The following is a 23,652-nucleotide window of genomic DNA, read 5'->3' on the forward strand; positions in this document are numbered from 1 at the left end:
CACTTTTTATACGTAGTATGAAATACAGTGGTTTTTGATGAATTATCCCACAAAAAGTATCCCCGCTTTTGGTAGTGCTTTAATTTCGCATATCTACTAGAGCGCCTTTCGTGAATCTAAAACCACGTACCTCATTATTAAGAAATTATTTTTGAATAAATATTCAAACTATAATGAAAATAATTAATTTATAGCTCGGATATTTTTGTTTATATGTTTATTAAGGGTGCATTTAAAAAATAAACACTAAATATGAAACAATAAAAGTTTCAAAACGTCTTCAGGGCGGGCACGCATCCTCTAATAGAAGAATTGGGCGTTTCAAGACTATGAGCGAGAAAAGAGAGAAGCTATGGCGCACCCTACCAAACAGAGGAGGGTTCTACTCCCTTTAACCGTCTGTATTTATTCGTCAAACGATGCTTAAAGTCCCAATTATAATGCGTAGTAATATATAAAACCAGATATATTACTTTTAGGAAGTTAGTATATTTTGCCCTGCACTTTTTTGAAATCAGCGAGGGAATTTTAAGCAAATATCATAAACAGGTGGGAAGATGGATACTTAATATGGTATATGCTTGTGGTGATACGTACCTCTTCACTGAATACGTGAATATCATTTATTTTAACATCTCGATATTTATGACACATGGTTTTGTACGGTGGCTCCAACAATTTAACGGTAATCTACGAAGTACATTACGGTAATATAATTTTTAAAGTTCCAATATGAATGGTGGGATTAAAATAATCAGGGAATTATCAAGAAGTGGATTGCGTACTAACCATCGTAATACCAACATAACTAATAGTCTCAGGATTGGCCTCTAAGCCTTGCGTTCGGCTATCGGGAACACCTTTTCTGCTGTGAATCAGGACGTTGGCGATCATTTTGTTTTTGGTGTTGTAATAATCATCCGGATCATAAGACAATACCATAATAAATGCTATATATTGTTTAATTGTTTTAATTATTTAATTATAACGGTAGTAAGATAATTTCAATATATTTAAGCCCACTCGAAAATGCCGCCATGGTCTAATCATTGACTATGAAACGTCCTAAACGTTTCTTGATTTATGTTCTTTTTTGGGTTTCAGAGTATTATTTTATATTGATTCAAGAATTTTAAAATCATTATTCCAACGCGTTCTTTTCAAAATATCCCAAATATCTAAGATGAATCAATGAGAAGAGTCGGAGATATCTCAATATAAATTTATAAATGTCAATATCATGAATATACTTATTTTGAAACAAAAAATTTAATATCATTTGAACCAAATCCAAAGATGTCAATTAGCTTGTTTTAAGACTTTAAAAAATGGTAGGAAATTGTTTAAAAATGAACGTCATTTTTGAAGTCGCTTAAGAAAGATTGTTACTCTACCTGAGTGATTTGCGTTTAAGGTTTTGTAGTTCGGTTTACTGTACCATTTGTTCCACATTGCGTAACAATTCATCCCTCTGTAGAGCAGCCACATTGATTTACTGTAATTATTAGGCATTAATTAAGCTCTCAATTTAACATTTCAATAATTAGTAATTCATTTTGTTTGCAAATTTTTAAAAAGTGTTTACTAGACAGTAATCCCTGCTCAAAATGTTTAATGAAAAGTAAAGAAACATTAATCTTTTAATACTAACAATCATTGGGGACCAATTGGAGGACACAAAATCATTGATTCTTGTAACATTAAATCAATTAAGAAAAAATTACTTTAATTGATTAAATATTAAAGATTTGAGACCGTGTATAGTAACTAAAATATTTAACACGGTGAGCGTACAAGAAGCTTGTGCAAGGAAGTTAAACGAACATTCACAGATTATAAAAGAAGATGTGGCAGGAAGTGGAAGGGAAAATGAACGTGCCGTAGAATGATAATGTTGCATATTACCCGCATTAGGGTCTTGGAACGGTAGGAAACAAATCGCCTTTTAACAACCGATATTGCTGTGTTTAGGATATTTCATTTCATCATCATTTATCATTCCGAAATCGATATTCCTCGTTTTTAATTAACCTCTTAGAACATTGCCATGTTATTTGTTAAAGACTAAATTAGCAGTTTTTAATTCTGAATGAAATCATTTAAAACAGCTGCAACGAACGCGAGTCTCTAGTACCCTAAAAGTTGGATGTTAATATCAGTACCGGTTTTAACCAACTGGAGGCCCTGTGCTAGGAGACCTTTGGAGGCCACAAATTATAGGGTCGGAGGTTTGAGTCCAAGGCCTTACGAGACCCCGACTTTATACTAAGTGGAGACTTAGGCCATGTAATTAAGAACACTTCCTTGTTAGTACAATGGCAAATCCGGCACTAACTAATATCTTTGAAATAATAAACCTATTTTAATGTGGAAAATCACTTTTTAAAGTGGATTGGTATTCATTACATTTTACACGAAATTGTTAACCTTTATGGTACAGTATAAAAAATTATCTCTGAAATTTATCATAATACCAATATCAAAAAAAATTATATAAGTTAATTTACAAATATCCTAAACACAACAATAATGTTTGTTGTAAGGCAAATAAAAATTGTTTGATTTGTCAGGGAATGACTCCTAAGACCATTAGTGGTTCTATACGGCTTTTCAACGCTATGTACTCGAGTATTCTTACTTGCAAATATCAGTTTCCCGTTCATCCACTTCAGAAGCCAATGCGCATTTGAAAAATAACTCGTTCTTGGTGGGTGACATTTTGAAAATATCACCAATTTCTCTCCTAGCAAGAAATTCATCGAAAGCCTCGCTCTTCGTATTATGACTCAGCTGAAATTTTAATTCGCGGATTAAGTAAGGAAAGTATTGTATTTATAATTGGGAAGACTAACATGTTTTATCTCACTGCAGAGTTTATCATATTTTTTATCCCGCGTCGACTTTTCACATTCTAACGGCTTTTTCCTAGATTATAAAATATAATTATAATATTTGTTTAATTATCCTCTCGAGACCAGATTCATTGTGGATTCTTCTACAGTCACGCTGTGAAGTATGGTACTCCTTCAAACGTTTGGGAAAAATTTACATGATTTTAAAAAGGAATTTGGTGCATTTCATTACACCGAAAAACTTTGAGATCTTTGAGCACCATCAAATATTTCTTAAAAACCTATTTCTTTTAGTCTTTCTATAAAAGCCTAATGCTTATTAATAAACAATAGTTTGGGAAACTTAAAACTCAAAAAAATTAATTAGTCACTACAAAATTCTAGATTTGAGCCCGTTCCGTAAATTCATTGTTGATTATCTTGTTTTACATTTTAAAATAATTTTATATTCTTGTTGCTAAAAAGTTAATATAGACGTCACACCATAGATTCGAATAGCGTTTACCTACTTCCTGTCGGAACTCCGAAAAGGTTAATTGCATAGTGACCATCTACCGGAAGTAGAAAATCGCATTCCGTCAATCGCAAAGCTCTCTAAATTTGAATCTAGGGTTCGGAGCAGTTTATTTTCTTTGTCAGGAATCCATAAATCTACTTGGAATGTTTATCATGGTAGAATTTCGTCTAGATGTGGCTGACGGTTTTTTTGACCTCACAATGTTAACTTGACAAACAGCAACGTGAGATGGGAGCGCGCGCAAAGGGGATTTTTTCAGTCTTAGGCGGGGCCAAAGCTGTCAGAGTGATCTTACCGTACGCGATACGGCAGGATAAGCATTCCAAGTAGAGGTATGGATTCCTGTTTATGTAGATACTAACCTATTTGTATTTTTGTAAAACAATCATTTAATAAAGGACTATCAACGATATGCCAAAGGTTAATGATCATTGCAAACTAGCAATTGTGTTTAAGAATTTAAATCGCTAATTTTGAAAGTGGTGTTGAAGCATTTATCGTATTTTATCTCGATGAACTCCTTATAGTACAACATTATGTCTACGCTGGGTGACGAATTTTACGAATTTAAGAACATATGCAAATTATATTAACAAGTACTCAACAGATTTTCGACGCAGACGGTGATTCCCGGAAGGTCCGGTTTGTCCGGAAACTCAATGTGGACGTTGACGACAGTTTGGTATTCCCAGTAGAGCAGGAAAAAATTAACTAAAAAGTAGAGGCATGATCCGGCGCACACAGCGATGACCAACCCTTTGCCACATTTGGGTAGGTACGACTGAAGTCTGCGTCCTAATTTAGACCTTGTGTTAGGAGCCGTTGTGGTTGCGCCGCTTCTGACCCTTTGCAGTGTTCGACGTCGAGACTTACAAGCACTTTTCAAGCCTCTATTAAATACGAAATATATCGTCTTGTCAAATGTACAAACGCTTAATTTACTTCTCGTACGTGTAGAAAACAACAGCTAATCTAGAAAGCAGGGCCTACCCTTACGTATAGAAATTGATCCATTTTCCCAAATTAGATCCAACTGGAATCAAGACAAATTCAAAATGAATCCAACTCTGATCAGAGTTGAATTTTATACATTGTAACTGGTTCAAATATAATACATTTGGGATTTAATTTTAGATCAAATTTGGATCTGTCCAATCCTGGAAATAGTTTAGGAATTACATGGAATCTACCATTTTCGTAAGGGTGAAGGATTCCGCAACTTGTGTTTCAGTTGGCCATGTTAGTTGAAGGATGTTGGCAAGCCCTTCAGGCCACGCGAGCAAACGACTCCCTAAACTTACCATGAATACACATAGATTAATATATTATTTTTAATTTCCGAGTATTCTGTTAACAAGTTATATTATTTTATTCATTATAAAGGAACTTGCTTAAAATTAACACAGATAAAATATGGCACGTAATCAAATAAACTAACTGAAGGGTTGTCTACCTATGGACAACTTACTGCTGTACAAACTATTGGTGCTAGATGAAAATGTCAATGGGCAAGATTAATATCAATATAAGTTCAAATAAAGCTCATACGAGATAATTATCCGTTGGGCTGGGCAGGTTCGAAGCAGATTTTATTGGGCACGAATGTTTCACCGAACTGTACACCGCGATAGGGCGCCAAACTTAACGGGCGTATTTAGTTATTTTCCTAAACAAGTAAAATGTTAAAAGTACACTGCATAAGAATATACACTAAATAATAATTTTCACCTGCAAAAATTTAAGAGATTCGCTAAATGACGAAATTTGCCTTGCACTTCTTTCTTCAAAAAGGGTTTTGAAAATGAACAAAAAAGAGAGATATTCGACACTTTTCATAGCAAATTTCAATTTGTAGAATGCTATTTCCCGTTAGAAAGAGTGAGATTAACGGAATTTTCATTCAAATCGTTTTCAAATATATATATACGTTATCCAATTAAGGTTGGGTCACAGATTAGTTATAAAGGTGGATAAATTTACCTGTAATTCTGAATAGTGTATAAATGCCTCCACTCTTCCATTTCGTGTTGTTCGTGAGCAAATATTTTAGCCATTGAGTCAGCTCTGTCAAACTTGATGTATGGCGCGGCTTAGTTTACCATTATTTGACCCAAAAGCTTTGAACCTCCGGCCCGTATTAGTTTAATAGTTTCTGTTCGATTTCGAAATGACCCGAGCGTCGCCCTTGCGCTAACCGTGCCGTTAAAAGCCGTTTATTTGAGCCCTAAACGCTACACAACATGTCATTATAATCGACAAGAGAAGTTCTAAGAAATATATTGTTCCTTTATTGGAAAAACTTGAGATCTTTTTGGGTTTATTTTTAGTTATTATACTTGTCACTCAAATTGGGCTATAAAAACAGGCTCCACTAACTAAAACCTTCATCAGAATCGATCTTAGGCTTCTAAAGTCTCGCGTTCTTATTAATTTCGTTTGTTATTGTAGCGGAAATTTTCCCTAGACCGGAAATTATATGGAAAGGTCATATAGCATTCGCTTGGGTCGACGTTTCTATGTTGTATCCAGTTGTTAAGTTAAGTAATGTCGCGGGTGAAAGTTTTGATTTCCAGAGCTCATTTTATTTGTGATTTATTTTCGTTGCAAATATTTTTCTTAATTGGTATCTATGTAGAAATGTAAATAGGTATTCAAGACATAGAAAAAAATAAAAAGTAGATGTTATTCTTTTGTCACAAAATATATCTTTATTACCATAGATTTACTACGAGCGCGGAAATATTATATTTCTCGTGCCACTCTAGCAAGCGCTCTTGAAAACCCCAAATTCATCTAGCGACTCTCGCACGCGCTCTAGTAAATCCTAAATTTGTATTGGGATTCTAGTACGCGCTCTAGAAAATCGTAAATTGTAAAAGTAAGAGAGAGTGACATAGGAAATTAAACACTTAAGGTATACGCGTTCAATGTCGAATTCATGTATTGGAATTTTTCCAAACATTACCTTCTCCCCGATAGACAAAAAGCATCGAGGTAATGTTAATTAATATCTGAACGTTGGAATTCAACGGAAGCCCGAGCGTAAAATTTGTCTGCTGAATAGCGACCGCCAGGCAATAATTGGTGAAGTGTTTCACTATAAATGGCAATGGATTAATGGATAAATGGCACCCTGAATGTATTTTAACAATAAGTTTGTCAGCTTTAAAAATAAAATTCATCAAACTTAATGTGCTTTATTAATTGTTTAGAAACTGATGAAAGCTGTGTCGTTTTGTGAAAATCCATATACAGGGTGTTTAAATTTTACCAACCCAGGCACTTTGCTTAGAAACTGCATGTATTACCTAGAAATGTTAAATTGTCAGGATGTACACTATCATAGAAGGTGGTTGTTCATTGGTAATTTGGTAGTAGATGGCCTACGCCTTTTCACAACTAACTTAAAAAGAAACCTATCTAAATTGTTATGTTTGTATGACTACTAAAAATGAATGTTTTTAGAATTAAGTTTTTATTGATTATTAATGTTAAGAGGAAAAAACGATTTTTGAAAGTGTTAGAAAATTTACAAATGTACCAGTCTTGTACGTAATGAGGTTCATTAAGTTCATGACCTGATGTTAAACTCGTTATAGCGATACAGCATGTTTTGAAATTCACGCTGCCATCATATCAAAGTCACGAACAGCACGAAGAAAAGTGTGGTCGACTGTCAGGATAGAGCATTTGAAATAACTGACTTACTAGAGGGGCGTTTTGATGACCCTCACCATCTTGGAGCGCTGTTCACGGGTATAAAGTGACATACGTAATTTCTGAAGAACTTTGAGATAATAATTTCAAGATCGGTAACACATTCAGAATTTGTTTTTTTCTCTAAAAATTAATAAACAATAAAACAAATTTGTTTAAAAAACGATCAGTTTTAGCAGTCTTACAAACATTACAAATTAGATAGGTTTAATTTTAAATAAGTTACGAAAAGTCTACAGCCACCTACTACCAACTCGTTTATTTTTCATGACCTAATATCTCAGTGACAAATTGACCTATTCCGATCAAACCATATTCATTTATGGGTTTGTAGTATGCCCTACAACTTGTTCGTGGACAGTTTTAGTCTACCACCAAGCGTTAAACCAAAATTCCAAAACCATGAAAAAGTCACGATTTTGCTGAGATTTACTAATAAGAACGACCTTCCCCGGTAGTTTACATCGCGAAAATTTCACATTTCTAGCTAATATAGTTTTTGAGTCAAACGACTGGGGCGATCAAATTAAAAGACCCTGTATAATTAAGGTAGGATCGCGTCTTCTACTTCGATGTTATAATGAATACGGAACATCAGATTGATATTTTCTGCATTTTGCAAACCTCAAAATAGAATGAGAACCTCGGGATAATGAATCAATCAATTACCTTCACTGAAAAATATTTCTAGTTCACGAGAACAACGATCGAGTGTAATTTATTTTACTGTATAACATAAGAAATTGAATTAAAGGATTTTTTCTAAAACCAAATTGAAAGAAACGTTTTTACCAGTATACCAAATCGACGCTGTATTTTTTTTAACCTAAAAACAGACTCATTTTACCTTGCCACAGTCCCAAAGACATAATTGTTTCAGACTTAAATCATTCTTATTTGGATGGTAAATCGAGACTAATTTAAGGTTGCTATATTTTGGTTTGTTTAAGTTTTAAATAGTTTAAAAAAACTTATAATTTTTTTGGGAACTGCCACAGTCCCAAATACATCCTTCTTTAACATTTATTTCAGCACTGCGATGCGGTTAATTTCAGTTAACTTTCAGTCTGGTATTTCTCCGCTAAATTAAGTCTTGTTTACGATGATAAAGAAGGCTTGTTTAAGATTAAATTGAAGCGTATATTGCTTGGGCTATTTGACACTTACTATTAGCTGCCAATATAATATTAATTTTAGTCTCCATTTTAGCTGCAAAATAATTATCTCAATTTAAAATGCATAAATAATAGCAATTCTGGCCTATATTTAAACTGTAATTTAATTTAAATATTTTTTTTAGATTGTAGCTTTAGATCTATGAATGTGTGTGTTTACAGCCTGAAAGCACTATTCTTTCCTTCAAATTAAGTCCTCATTTTGAATAAATATTTCAATGGACTTAGAGCCATACAAGGAACTTAGCAAACCATTGATCTTCTTATTTGGCGAAAAAAACAGAAGGAAACAATACCGTTATTTTGTTTTAAAATAATTAAGTATAAAATAAAAATAGAAGTGGGTTGTATACCAAATTGTGTATATGAACGAACATTTAAGAAACATTTTCTTGAAATTAATGTATTTCTAAGAAAGAAATAAGTTACGCGATTTAAAGTCCACTTGGCAAATAAATCATTTCTAATTTGATCAGACATTTGCTCGTCTTTTAACCTCAGAGTTACGTCAATATCTCTATATCCATCCGGTTTTCGGGACATCATACGGACAAATGCAATATACCGGCGTACTGTCCATAGGACGCCGGAGGGATTTTGTTGGGTTTGCTGGGGCACTGACAAACGTCAATTTTACGAGGATAGTCAGCCTTGTTGAAGCTTGTACGTGTTGTAGGTGGTATGGGGGGGGGGGGGGTATTGGTGTTTATGTAGAATAAACTGAAAACCTAAAAGTGTAAATAATCTGTAATTCGTTTAGATTAATGATAACGCCATTTAAACCTTATTCGGAAGTGAAACGCAAAAACCCGTTACAAATAATTATTGTCTTTAATAAATTGTAAAACATCACAATAACTGCTCAAAATGCCAACCTTGGGCTGCTATACAAAAATGACAACGCCGTACAAATGATTGGCGAAGATTTCAGGCTTGTTCCGAATAGCCTCACATCCATCAATAATGCGTTGACGAAGGTCATTAATGTCACGGACATCTGTTTTATAAACAAGGTCCTTCAGATATCCCCAAAGAAAAAAATCGCAAGGGTTTAAATCGGGAGATCGAGGCGGCCACGAAATAGCTCCTCCTCGTCCTATCCACCTTAAAGGAAATGTTGCATCAAGGTGACCTCGCACTGCGCGGCTGAAATGTGGTGCCGCTCCATCGTGCAATAACCACATTCGCACTCTAGTTGCCAATAGCTCTGGTAACGATTCCTGAATAAATCGTACGTATGACTCTCCTAGGCGGAAGAAAATATGGTCCAACTAGATAGTCTCGGACAATGCCACACCAAACGTTGAGGTTAAAGCGCTCTTGGGGAGTTTCGACTATAGTTCCATGTGGGTTATTTTGGCTCAATTGATGATTATTGTGCAAATTGACTATGCCGTTCCGGGAAAAATTGGCCTCATCGGCTGTTAGGATAATACTTGCGAGGTGTGGGTCATTCGGTACTCTGTCCCCAAACCACTGACAGAAGTTGGTACGTCTAGGATAGTCGGCGTCGTTCAAGTCTTGGACTTTTTGAAGATGGAAAGGGTGAAAACGATGACCACGTAGAATTCTCCAGACCATAACATGGTTGACACCTAACTGTCTTCCAACTTGGCCGGTACTTGTTCCCGGATCATCATCGAAAATTGTAAGTACCTAACATTTTAACAGATATATATTAAAAAATCATAACTAAAAAGTAGTTATCAACCGAGGTAGTTACCCGTTCTTCCACGTCAAGTGGAATGCTCTGCACTCTCTCCCGACACGGTTGAAGTTGCCCGCTCTCTCGTAGGCGCCGGTCTACAGTTTCCAAAGTTCGCCTATTCGGTACCCTTCTTAGTGGGTAGTGTTCTTGATACAACCTCCGGGACACATTGAAAAAAAAGTTCAAAATACAAAGTTTAAACATGGTTTTTGTATGATTAGCATGTAACCTGGAGAGAGATACAAATAATATTTCGACTGGTTTTACCAAATGGACGAACGATTGAATCTTTGAACTTCTAACCCAAAAAGCGTTCTTGGACGTGCCATATTAACCACAGAACGAATTAGACGAACTTAAAAGCATTCTTTTAGAAATCTTATGACATTTGTATCTTTAATTTTGATTTTATTTGGAACCGTGTCAATAAAATTAATAATAATATAATAATAATAATAATAATAATATTTAATTTATTGATGCACACTTTGGTTACAAGAATTTAGTTTTTTTTTTTACATATTGCATCATCTCAAGTCCACATGAACACTATTGTTCGTGCGTGGCTGAGATCTTACATTTTATTATTAGGTTATATATTTAACACAAAGTTACTTCAACATAATTAAAATGGCTTTGTCTTCAAACTCATTTTACTTCTAAAAGGACATTAATGAACTTTTGCCACTTGTCATTAAAGTTTCTAGCCTCACGGATCAAAAACAATTGATAGTTTAATGAAAACAATTTGGTTCAAGGAAGAATATTGTTTGCCAGATTTAAGGCTGTGTCCGGTTTTTTGGGTGCCCATATCTCTGAAACGAAGCACTTTAGGACCCAGGTTTATTAGACATTTTTTACTCAAAGAGACCCATCGAATGCGTATAGACAGTTTCGGTACTCTTATCCGTAACACCCTGTAGAGTTGTTTGATAAAGTTTAATTATAAAACCTATTTTTCAAAACCAATTATTTAAGATTTGTATTTTTGGAACTTACTTATTGTTATGTAACATATCACAACCATCCAGGGGGGGGTTCGCACTATGTAAAGTCTCAGGGGGTCGAGAAGGAGGTGAACATTTAGTAGAGTCAAAGGTAAGCCCAAAGAGAATTTGGACACCCCCTTATCGAAAATCTTAAGGCACAAAATGAAGAACAGTTGTGTAACTCACAAATTTAGCTCCAAGTGCTTAGAGAATATTTTTGATTAGTTCAATTCATTAACTGACCGTCAAAGTTAGTCTTATAAACAATGTACATCCAATGTAATTTAAAATATATTTTAAGGTTTAAATTAGGATATTTTAAACGTTTTTCTTTATTTCATTGGTGTTATTAAGACTGTATTTGCAAATCTATTTCAAGACCCATTTTACAGTCTTATACAAGTCTTATTTTACACTTGATCTAAACGGGAATATAGCAGAAAAATAGTCGTAGTTTAAAGCTAATTAAGTCTTATTAGATTGTTAAATTAATTTTTTTAAACGCTTTAATGCCAATCTTATTTTAAGACTATTTTACGTTAAAAACAATGTTATTCTACATTGTGTATTTGTATTTCATCTAGGTTACTAAGGTTGTATTTTTAAACCGAATTCAAGATTCGTTTTGATCTTCATTCTTAAGATTTATGTTATCCTCAAACGCTCATTTTACAGTCTTCTTTTACACTGGATTTAAACTAAGCTGGAAACAACAGTTATATTGCTCCTATGTTTAGTCGCATTTGTCTAAGCTCTTGAGTTTAATAAATAAATAAATAAATTAAGTACACAATACAGTACCAACAATATAATTATTCATATTTTACACCGAAAATAGAAAGAAAAAAATTACAATTTCCAATGACGAATTTCCTTAAAAATGTTTACACGTGGTTTGAAAAGTCATTATTTTCCACGAAAGCGCTGTGAGAAAAGAAAATTATTAATCAGTAAACTCTTATTATAAAAGATGTTTTTTAAAAGATTAAAAAATGAAATCCTGGCAAAATTTTTATATGACTGATTAGTCAGATTTTATATAAAAATTTCAACTATGGGGTAAAAGGTTTAAAATTGTCGAGAAAATTACATATTAAGGGCAATATCGAAATATAAAAATCAGCCACAGTCTTAAGAGTGGCGGGTGGTCAGCACTTTCTCCTCGCAGCAAGAACAGGCGGGTTCGATCCCAGATTGTGGCACCGGGTAAAAACTCGGAACCACTCCTTCGGCGTAGAGTTTGCAAGTTCTCTCCCTACTGGTTAAAAGGGTTTTCCCCCCGAGCTCTTCGGTTTCACCTTCCATATAAACTTGTTGCGGTTAACGGTTATAGTTATTGTAGGGAGTGGTTGGCTCACGTGGCGTGAAGGTCTTGCCACCACCCTTCTACGAATTGTAACCCGGCCACCTGAATTAATGGCTTTAAAAGTCGCTTGATGACTTGGGCCTAAGGTGGTGCCTTGGTTATTAGCCTAGCTGATTATTATTATTTATCTAACTTTTTTAGAGGGCCCACCTTGCTAATTTGAAATATTTCTATCAGATTTTAAAAATTTCGGTGGGTTATGCAGAAGCCCAAACCATTTGAGAACAGATACCCTTAATAATAAAGCCATCATTTTCAAACATATATATTTTCCTAAGATGAGTTAAAAGAGCGCCAGAGAGCTTCAAAGTGTGGCCTACTAGCCCCTGGAAGTAGGCTGCAATAAGCGCCACCAAGCAGCAGGGACTTTAAATAGAGTTTAAGTTTACTTTCTTACTGTGGTTACCTCGATTTGTTTACAAAGTCCTTTTCAGTTTTACATCGCATATATATTCGAAGTGACACTATTGCTATGGACGGAATGTCGTTAAGTGTTGTTTGTCGGCGTCGTGGAAAGCGACGACATGGTAGATGGAGCTACACATCGAGCAGTTAGTTTGGCGGGAAGTTTAAATTATTGCAGTTAGTTTGGCGGGTAGATTGAATTAGACAATTTCTTTCGATATGCTAGAATAGGATTATAATTGGCGGGAAGTTTGAATTAGACAATTTCTTTCGATATGCTAGAATAGGATTATAATTGGCGGGAAGTTTGAATTAGACAATTTCTTTCTATATGCTAGAATAGGATATTATAATTGGAATATTTCTCGACTTTGTAAATTAGTTATAATTATCTATTTTCTAATATTGCAGTTAGTTTGGTGGGAAGTTTGAATTAGACAATTTATTTCGATATGTTATAATAGGAATATTTTTCGACGTTGTAAATTAATTATATTGGATTATTATTGCACGTCGTAAGACATCGAAGGTAGCTTAACTATTTAACCTTTGATACTTTGCGTCGATGTAAAACTAATATTCCGACTGGGCCGACTTGTTTACCTATCACACGAGCCCAAACCTAGTTGTTGGTATTTCCCTGCTGCTTGTTTTGCGCTTGTTGCAGCCTACTTCCAAGGGCTAGTAGGCCACACTTTGAAGCTTTCTGGCGCTCTTTTAACTCATCGTACAAAAATAGGGGAAAACCTGGCATACTTCCCATAACGTTTTGAAACACCCTCTATATGAAACCACCTAAACTTAACTGAAAATATACTCAAACGGTTTGTAATTGTTCCAAAATAATCAAAATCTGCCGATATCCTCCCCCATCTGCAAGCGCCCATGTGTACATGTATAAAGATGAAAATCGTTAACAACAAATATAGGAATGATATTGCATTTTTCCCTTCATATTTTATAGCCAAAACATGTACAGTACCGTTTTCACTCAATTGTTGGGCTTTTCGTTAAAATTTATTTCAAATTCCAAATAGGCGTATTATTTGGAAATTTTTATTTAAATTTGTGCTTTCTGTGTTTGGGTTTTGGCTTTTAAAGGTATCCGTTTATTGTTACCACCATTGACTTAAAGGGAATATAACCTCAGGTATTTGGTGTGGAACACCAACGCTTGCAGCTCTGGCCGCTCTTGCCTTTCGCTTTAAAAATGTTTGGCGCCACTGTACAGGGAAATTTGAAAAATTTAAGGGGTCTTCCGTAAAGATTGCTTTGCAGGTTATATTCCCTTTAAGGGCAGTGGCGTCGCTAGAATTTCCGTTTTGGGGGCGCTTAAGCTTTAGAAATAATTTTTATCAAGAAAACTTCGGTCAAATTCAGATAACGTTGGAAAAGTTAAAACTTCTCTGTCCCCTCCTCCCTTCACTCTCTCGAAACCAACCACCTAAATGAAACGTTTTAAGAAAATAAACCATTTTATTTCCGAAATTGTAATAGAAACCCTTTAATTTCCGAAATTGTAATAGAAACCCTTTTATGAGTTTCATCAAGAATGTATTTACTTATACTCAGGGAGAATGAATATGTCGATATTATTTTTAGCGTTTCTCCAATTCCACCCGTTGGGGGCCCCGGTATGCTCCTCCGCCTTAATAAATTCAAATAATACTGCAATCTCATTGGTTCTTAAAAATTACGTTTTGCGACGCGATTAACGCTGCTGCGAGGACGCAAAATATAAGACCGCCTCCTTTTTTCATCCCCCCCCCCCCTTAGCGTGACGGGTTTAGGGTCTCAACGTGTCCGCCGATAGTCTCGACATATTATTCATTATACCTGAGTATAAATAAATACATTATAGGTTTCATTAAAACAATGAAATCAATTTCGGGTATTTTAGGAGGCGCTTCAGAAAATTTTCAGGTGGCTCAAGCGCTACCTAAAACAGCCTAGCGACGCCACTGAAGGGATACAAAATTTTTTTTTGTTTGTGACCGCAATGTTTCAGACAGTAGACACGGTCTAAAAGAAAGAATAGGTTACCATTTTTTCATTGGCTTCCTCATACTGAGCACTTATTACAATATGCAACAATGGTGCCATATAATTTGAATCAACGCTAATAACTTTCACTAACAATTGTAAGTATTAAATCTGCGTGATAAAAATTAACTTAAAACTAAACAATTCGATCCATACCATTTCTTAATATTTGATCGATAATATAATAAAAAGTATTGGAAGATTTTAAAAACGGGTTTCCAAACCTTCAAAAACGCTTTCCTGGCAGCCTCTCGTCGCAATTTTTCTTGAATTGCTGTAAGAATTTAAATGTAAATTAAAAAAATAATTTGAAAAATTGTGAATTTACTTAGACCTAAATGAAATATATTGTTTTTACGCGGAAGTTTGTTATATATCGGTTACAATAGAAGTTTTCATATAAAATAAACTATTTAGGGATATTTACATATTTATTAAACATTTTCCGTATGCAATAGTTTTAGTAAGCAAGTACTTCGCTTGAAATATCAGTCGGAGCCTGCGAAGAAACGTGTTACAAGTGATTATTATAGCAGTATAGAGTTATGAATATATCTCTAGTAAGTGATTTATAATAATTCTAGAAAATGTACTTTTATGAAGTTAAGCTATTAATAGTACAAAAAAAAGGGTAAGTAATAAATGTAGGGTCAATGGAGGTAAGTGTGATCAAAATATTTTTTTTGGCGTTAACCTGAATATACTCTTAAAGGGAATATAACCTCAGGTATTTGGTGTGGAACACCAACGCTTGCAGCTCTGGCCGCTCTTGCCTTTCGCTTTAAAAATGTTTGGCGCCACTGTACAGGGAAATTTGAAAAATTGAAGGGGTCTTTCGTAAAGATTGCTTTGCAGGTTATATTCCCTTTAAACTAAAAATAGCACCCTCTTAAGAATTGGTACAATTAATACGGCCACTTTATCCTACACAACCACGCAATCAAATATAATATCAATTAAATAGTGATATAAATATTTATTATTTACTTTAACTCCGTTACTGATCACAATTATCCCCAAAATGTGATAGGGGGTGGGGTAATTGTGATCACTTAAAATCCTTGACCAATCGCAATAAATTTGCATACAGAGGTTAAAAATGGTGTCCCAATAAAGCTATATTTTTTTCATAGCTGTAAAATAATATCTTCGTGTGGTCACACTTACCCCGCACCGCAAATTTTGAAAGACCTTTTTCAGATTAAATTTTGAAAACCTCAAAATATTAGCAAAAACACCAAATTTTCCTAGCAGGTAAAAGGTTACGCACACTACAAAATACCAAAATGTAAAACCGGTTTGTCAGTTAGAAAAACAATTACAGAACTTTTCTTTTGGGCATAAAATCTCTAAACACGAGTAGATGAGTATAACATTTTTTCAACTAAAATTTTTAAAAACTAAATTTAATTCAAATTAATATTAAAAATAAACAAAATGTGTACAATTAAGTATACTTCAATATCCATTCATCAAATATTATGTTATAATATTATTTGGGGAAATAATAAGGGGTGATCACACTTACCCCCTGATCACACTTACCTCCATCGACCCTATTTATTATTTTTTTATTAAAGGAAATATAACCTGCAAAGCAATCTTTATGGAAAACCCCTTAAATTTTTCAAATTTCCCTGTACAGTGGCGCCAAACATTTCTACATCCAAACGTTGGTGTTCCACACCAAATACCCGAGGTTATATTCTATTTAAATTTAAAGTTTCTTAAGAAATATATGTAATTAAATAATTCGATCATTAAATCTTAAACATAAAAATCACAGAAAAAAATCACTTTACATACGACAAAGTATTATCAGCGGTCGGAAGTTAAGTATTAAAAACAAGTGGAGGCTCTATCATTGCCACCAGTATTATGAAAAGGCCGCTGTTATCAGCGATGGCCATGAATCTATCAGATTTTTCGATAAACACTACTTTACTGGAGAGCGTGGTGCCATCTATTAATGGCAAAAGAAACTAAAATTTAAAATAGTCAAATGATAATGTTGTCAGACAGCCATTGTAGAGTATTATAGTTAGACAACTTATTATCTATTTAGTGGACTTTAACCTAAAGTATATATTACATGTAAAAATATGGTTTTAATTTGCTGGAATTTATGTTATTGAACAATTTACAAATGATCCAATCAACGCCATTTCGACGCTTGCGACATCTATTGAGAAAAGAGCTACTTTACGACGAGCCGCCACTTGCCTTAAGTGTAATTTAATGTAATTTACCTGTGTAAGACGTTGGGGGTAGTCTAGGTGCTCCTCTGGTTTTGCGAGCTAAAGTTGACAACATTGCACTTTCTAGAAACGTGGAAGTTATGTGAAAAACTTTCAGTATTTCTTTAATTAAATCGTTCTTTAAATAATTAAACACATTAAAAATTAATGTAATGTAGTATAATGTTAATTTAGTAAAATCGTCATTTAATTCAATGTTTATTGACTAAAATGATAGTTTAATGCAATATTAACTTACTAAAATGATCGTTTAATACAATAATAATTTACTTAAATTATTATTTACAAAATGTATGATTTATTTAATTATCAAAAAATTTATATATTTAATTATCAAAAAATTTATATATTTAATTTAAAAAATTTATGATTCAATTTATCTACTAAAATATCATTGAAATGCATATTAATTTACTAATACTCTCGTTTAAACTCTATGTTAATTTACTAAAATTATCGTTTAAATCTATGATAATTTACTAAAATTATCGTTTAAATCTCTGTTAATTTACTAAAATTATCATTTAATACTATGTTAATTTACTAAAATTATCATTTAATACTATGTTAATTTACTAAAATTATCATTTGATAATATGTTAATTTACTAAAATTATCATTTGATACTATGTTAATTTACTAAAATTATCATTTGATACTATGTTAATTTACTAAAATTATCATTTGATACTATGTTAATTAACTAAAATTATCATTTGATAATATGTTAATTTACTAAAATTATCATTTGATACTATGTTAATTTACTAAAATTATCATTTGATACTATGTTAATTTACTAAAATTATCATTTGATACTATGTTAATTAACTAAAATTATAATTTGATACTATGCTAATTTACTAAAATTAACATTTGATACTATGTCAATTAACTAAAATTATCATTTGATACTATGTTAATTAACTAAAATTATCATTTGATACTATGTTAATTTACTAAAATTATCATTTGATACTATGTTAATTTACTAAAATTATCATTTGATACTATGTTAATTTACTAAAATTATCATTTGATACTATGTTAATTTACTAAAATCATCATTTGATACTATGTTAATTTACTGAAATTGGTGATTTAATGAAATATTAGTTTATTAAAATCATGATTTAATAAATTGTTAATTTATTAAAATCATGATTAAATAAAATGTTAATTTATTAAAATCATGTGTTAATAAAATGTTAATTTATTAAAATCATGATTTAATAAAATGTTAAATTATTTATTAAAATCATGATTTAATAAAATGTTAATTTATTAAAATCATGATTTAATAAAATGTTAATTTATTAAAATCATGATTTAATAAAATGTTAATTTAATAAAATCATTATTTAATAAAATGTTAATATATTAAAATCATGATTTAATAAAATGTTAATTTATTAAAATCATGATTTAATAAAATGTTTATTAAAATCATGATTTAATAAAATCATGATTTAATAAAATGTTTATTAAAATCATGATTTAATAAAATGTTAATTTATTAAAATCATGATTTAATAAAATGCTAATTTAGTAAAATCATGATTTAATAAAATGTTAATTTATTAAAATCAGGATTTAATAAAATGTTAATTTATTAAAATCATGATTTAATAAAATGTTAATTTATTAAAATCATGATTTAATAAAATGTTAATTTATTAAAATCATGATTTAATAAAATGTTAATTAATTAAAATCATGATTTAATAAAATGTTAATTTATTAAAATTATGATTTAATAAAATGTTAATTTACTAAAATCTAGAATAAAATCAGAAATTTTAAAATATTTATTGAACAATCAACAATTATTATCTGATATTATTCGGTTGCATTGAGAATTCAAAATTACAATAATTTTAACACAAAAAAGATGCGCTGAAATTATTTAATAAACTATAAAACGTTACCTTGATTCCATTCGATTTCGAAGGCGTATGAAACTTCGCAAGCAACGAAAACAATTAAAATTGCCAAAACTGTAAAATATAAACTGCTCATTTTATAAGATTAAAAGGATAACGAAATAAACACCCAAATAGTTTCAGTCAAAGAGTTGAATTTGAAATTAAAGTTTCTTTACATCTCACTAATGTGGCGTCGATGAACAACTCAGAGGGAATTTTTTCAACAATTGAGTCATTGAATAGGAAACCAGTTTCCTGAACATTGCGTAATGCCTGTCAGTTTCCGAAGAACGAATCAATTTTTTTTTGCAGCCTTCAGCTTTTAAGCCGCCGTTTCTTCGTTAGGCTTTATGCGAGTAGACTAACCTGGTGAATGCTCCATAAAAGTATACGAACTGTTTTTTTCTTCGAATTTAAAACAGGTTTAAAACGTCTTAGGCTCCAACCATGTTTTATCAAAACGAACGGACTCTCCGTATTATTTGGCAAATACGATGAATTTAGAATTTTATAAAGAAAATTTTTAGTGTTCTATGAGAGTATTCAAATTTAGAGTAACTTAAAAAAAATTCAGTTAAAATTTACCACACGACGTTAAGCCAAGTTTCCGAAGTCGTTTAAAAACTCAAAAAAGACGATCTTGTGCGTTTCGCCGAACTTCGTCTATGCAGATTTTGTATCGCATAGGCAAAAGCTAGCGTTTTTCTTATTTCAAGCACCTTTTGAAATCAAGCGTTAGAACAGAAATTTTAAGGGAGTATTTTCTAAATTGAAACGTCGTCTGCTAACACGCGCTACGAAATGGCTTTTATGGAAGACCCCCATAGTTATGGGAATAGCCTTTGCGCCGAATATATCAAAAGCCAAAAGAGAAAGTGTCCAATATTTGAACCCCTTGAGGGGTTTCTGAAATACTTTAGTTCATAGTCCCTTTGTCGCTATACTCCCCACGAAAGGTTTGAGGGCCCTCTCCTTGCAGAAACCTTATCTTTCACTTTGTGTTTAAGCTAATGCCGAGGGGTAAGACACTCTGCGAACTCGGTGTACACTGCCGTACCTTTGACAGTGCTAAATGGAACTCGCGAACTCTTGAAAATATGTACAGTCGCCCACAAAAGTAACGTTCTTTTTTTCTTTCAAATTATCTATGGCTTCCAATTGATATATATTCTGGGGATAACAACACGACTTTTATCGGAATCCGATTAACCCATTTTTAAATCATCATCAGATAACTGTTAGTTGGTTAACAGTAAACTACTCTGAATAAACAGATGGAAATAAAAATTAATACGCTATATTTAACCAAATTAAATAATCTGCTTCTTATCCGAGATTAAAGTTCAGAAACTAATTGTTTAAAAAAGTTTACGTGTGGTAATGCCTTTTATATAAAGTCCCTTTAGTTTAAAATATAAAGGCTTTCTCAAAAAGATTTTATTATTTATTAATAAAACATGGTTCTAAAATCTAAATCGGATAATGGTTCTCCTAATTTTTTACATAAATTCAGTTCAGTTAAAAAATTATGATAAGGGAACAGATTTTATATGATCAAATACATTTATTCTTTATTTTTGGAAGCATTAGCCGAGGGGTAAGAGAGTCTGAGATAATCTGTACACCGAGTTCGTGCATTTAGCACTGTTAAAGGTACAGTCGCCCACAAAAGTAACGTTCTTTTTCTCTTTCAAATTATCGGCGGCACGCCGCAACCATTCTAAAGCATTTTTATTTTTATTTCTCTGATAATTTTTTATCAAGATTCTAACCTATTTTCGTATCTAATTTTAGTAATTTAAGTTATTTTGTATAAAACTGATGTGATTTCGAAAATAAAAATGTTATTTTCTCACCATCTATAAAGGCAGCGTTGCTAAAGACTAGTCCGGTCAAGTCTACAATCTCGATGTAAAATATACAGTCGTTTTTTTCACGCTTTTAATAGTCGATAATTTGTTTTGGTTAAGGCACTTTCTTAGACCTAAATTAAAAAAACAAACGCGCTTTGCTGTCATCTAACGATTTATTTAGCAGATAAAATTTTATAACATATTACAAACGCATTAGGGATTTGTCGGAAAAGTGTAAGATCAAAATTTGGTTTTAAGAAAGATAATATATTTGATATCATGAATTTACAGCTTTTTCGCAAGGAGCGGTACAAAACCTTTAATGTCTTGAAATTGTTGCGCTGAAAAGTGGTTGTTTTTTGTAGCGGTTGGCTTTAAATGGTGGGATCTTCCATAGAAAATGGCCTGGGGGTTATATTCCCTTTAAGTTTTCTGTGTGGACGGATACCGTTTAACACTCACACCATGCTCAGAATAGGAATTGAGAGTTAAAAGCCATAAGCAATATAGACCCTAATTGAAGACTTCTTTAAACAATAAGTAAAAGACCGTTTCGTTTGTTTTTTATGTTAAATCAAGAATGTATTTATTTATACCTAGGGAGAATGTCTATGTCGAGACGGTTTTTAGCCTTTCTCTCAATCCACCCGTTGGTCCCCCCAGTACGCTCCTCCGCTTAAAATAAAACGAATAGTCCCGGTATTTCATTGGCTGCTTAAAATTTACGTCACCTAACGCGATGGAAATCAAACGCCGGTGACGTTTTGTCTTTCCCCACACGCGAGACGGGGGAAAGGCGTTCAACGTGCCTGGCGATTGTCGCAACATAATCATTCTTACTAAATATAAATAAATACATTCTTGGTTAAATCTTATATTTAGAGTTCCTATGCCTGTCGGTTCATGGTAGAATAGTCCGTCGTAGGGACTTTCGCCCTATTTGGAGATATATATATATTTATATTTATATATATGTGGCAACAATGAAAAGGTTTTGAAAAATAGCGGTGGCCTGGCCAGAAATTCGGCCAGGGGAATTTTACAGATTACGCTTTAACTCCGGCGAGATGGAAAGAAAATTGGAATTTAAATCCTGGGCCAGCGGATGGTTTCAGAACGAAAACCATCTCCATGCTTACGCCACTGAAATCTTCATGGACTGTTTAACCATTAGAAAGGCTTAAAATTGAATCTATATTTATTTATGGAATTTATTTTAAAAGGTCAGTTTTTATTGAAATAATTGAAAAATTAGCAATTCACAATCTTCATATACACTCATTTTATTGAACCAGAAAATTTAATATTTACACCAACTACCATTGCTACGAAACACTTGTTGAATTCTCCTTGGTAAAGAGTCATACAGCGAATTCACGAAATCACCATCTTGCTTCAATTCGTTCCACTCAGCCCCAACCGTTTCCCAAGGTGTATCGCAATCTTCGTAAGGACGACGTTTTTCCACTTGTTTTTTCACTTGCGCCCATACATTCTCTATAAGACTTAAGTCCCCACCCTTGACTACCCAATCGATATCACGAACGTCGATGTGATTTTCTCGCAGCCCGTTGCGTACAGCTTGCGCATAGTGAACGGTGCATTTATCATGTTGGAAAAAGTAATTTCCGTTTGGAAAGTCTCTTTCCAAGGACGGGAAATAATAATCACGGAGGACACCAATATATTTTTCGGAATTTAAAAAGCCGTTCATTCTCACCAGTTCTCCAAGTCCTCTGAATGACATATATCCCCAAACTGAAACTGAAAATCTCCCACTTCTCTTCACGGCATTGATATACTGCGGGTCAAATCTTGCTCCCATAGGTCGAATTACCCGGTGCTGGTAATTTGGTTCAGACTGGAATGTAGATTCGTCCGTGAAAGGAACCCGTTTCCAATCGTCAACGGACGAGTCCAAATGTTGCCGAGCGAAATCTAGACGAAGTTGACGGTATTCGGCGGTCAAGAATTCTTTTTTCGCGGCTATGCAACTGCGCAGTTCATTCTCCCTCCATCGACGCCTTACTGTTTGTAACGAATATTCTGCTCTTGTCACCGCTTTCAACTGCGCTGCTGTGGTTGTTGGCTCGTTCATGGTTAATATTAATAACATTTCGTCCATTTCTTGATTGGTAGCGCATGGTGCTCCGGATCGATGTAAATCTACGAGTCTTCCATCTGTAGCACGGTTGGCTATCCATCTTCGGATTGTTGGCAAACTACAATTGAACCGTTCAGCTAGATTAGCGACACTGTATCCCTCGTCGTGCAACGCAACAACTTGCGCTCTTTCAGCCACGCTTAATTTTGGCATTGAAATGCTAGCTACGTTACCCAATTTGAAAGGGAAATAACAAATATATTTGATTTTAGTAAGCGGCCTCTTTAAATACATCCTTTTAATATAATAATTTTTTTGATAACGTATTTTTAATTTAAAATATTGTTTAGGTGATAGATAAAATTAAACAAAAAAAAAACAGATTTAAATTCAAAGTTATCAAACCATTTTTTTTCTCTTGACTGGCTAGTATAGTTTTACTTGTGTTTTAGAGTTTAGATTTGTTTTCTGATTAATCAAGGTATCAACAAATTTCGTCCAGACAGATAATATTTCGAATTTCGACCATCAAATAGTTTAAAAATGCTATCGATTGTTTTTTATTGGTAAAGAATTTAACGTTCAACGTGAGTTAAATGGATTAGAATATTCCTTTAAAGGTAATATCACCTTCAAGGGTCTATTCAGTGGCGGACTGGGTCTCATATTTTGGGCTGCCAGAAGGCAAAGAGCCCCAACTTTAACAACTATAACGCTATCATGTTTGAGGGGCCCACTTC

The 23,652-nt window shown here is 33.1% G+C and overlaps 1 protein-coding gene and 1 long non-coding RNA gene across 2 annotated transcripts in view; both read right to left on the reverse strand.

Moving 5' to 3' along the window:
* LOC149934204 (uncharacterized) overlaps window positions 1-23,652 on the reverse strand; it is a 371,814-nt gene that overhangs the window by 56,586 nt on the left and 291,576 nt on the right. The window lies entirely within an intron of this gene.
* LOC149934206 (uncharacterized) lies at window positions 11,763-19,069 on the reverse strand. Its single transcript, XR_016482240.1, has 4 exons — window positions 18,959-19,069; window positions 17,022-17,093; window positions 14,997-15,046; window positions 11,763-11,882 (listed from the first exon to the last, which is right to left on the reverse strand). It is a non-coding gene; the product is annotated as an uncharacterized LOC149934206 (long non-coding RNA).

Source organism: Leiobunum rupestre, chromosome 7 (assembly GCF_980474605.1).
Source record: "Leiobunum rupestre chromosome 7, qqLeiRupe1.1.hap1, whole genome shotgun sequence".
NCBI classification, from domain to species: domain Eukaryota; kingdom Metazoa; phylum Arthropoda; class Arachnida; order Opiliones; family Sclerosomatidae; genus Leiobunum; species Leiobunum rupestre.